This window comes from Atta colombica, unplaced genomic scaffold (genome assembly GCF_001594045.1).
Source record: "Atta colombica isolate Treedump-2 unplaced genomic scaffold, Acol1.0 scaffold88, whole genome shotgun sequence".
NCBI lineage: Eukaryota > Metazoa > Arthropoda > Insecta > Hymenoptera > Formicidae > Atta > Atta colombica.
The window spans coordinates 1,866,871-1,867,537 of NW_017259581.1; the positions used below are offsets into that span (position 1 = coordinate 1,866,871).

The 667-nt window shown below is 31.3% G+C and overlaps 1 protein-coding gene across 1 annotated transcript in view; it reads left to right on the top strand.

Moving 5' to 3' along the window:
* Positions 1-667, top strand: part of LOC108693178 (matrix metalloproteinase-2) — a 172,263-nt gene that overhangs the window by 107,296 nt on the left and 64,300 nt on the right. The window lies entirely within an intron of this gene.

Here is a 667-nt window from a genome sequence, read left to right on the forward strand (position 1 = left end):
TATTATTAATAAATTATTTAAGTTTGTTCGACAATTTTTTTGTTTTTCTGAACGAACGAAGCAATAGTTTATTTCTTTAAATTATTTCTAACATCATCATCCGTTCATTCCAACTGTATTTTCTTACTTTCATTAAGTTCTTCAAAGAAGATTTTATTGCTCTCACGGAGCAATAAAAAATTTCCTCGTTTTCTTTCTGTTTTCGTACAAATTTCTAGCTAACTTGTAGTTTTTACTTTTTTTACGTAAATCTTGCACGACGCAGCCGTGGGCATCCTTTGTTCGCAAGCCGCACGTGTAATAAAATGTGTCACGTTGTTTCACGGATGTCGCACGATGCATCAATGATAGACACACGTTGTAACATCTGCATCGCGTCGAATTCTCAAAGCGTTTCCGTCTTTGGAATCGCGCAAGCACTTTCCAACTCAGCGATTCGGTTAACTACAGAAAAATAATTTCGTTAGTTAACGCCAATTCTGTTTAAGTAAACATCCTGGAATTACAGCAATGCGTAAATCGCAATGGAATAATATCTTGTTTTCAGGCAGTTAATATTTCAAATTCGATTAATATTTAGCAAATTTTATATACTGTATGCATATATATATATATATATATATATATATATATATATATATATACATATGCATATGTATTCTTATAT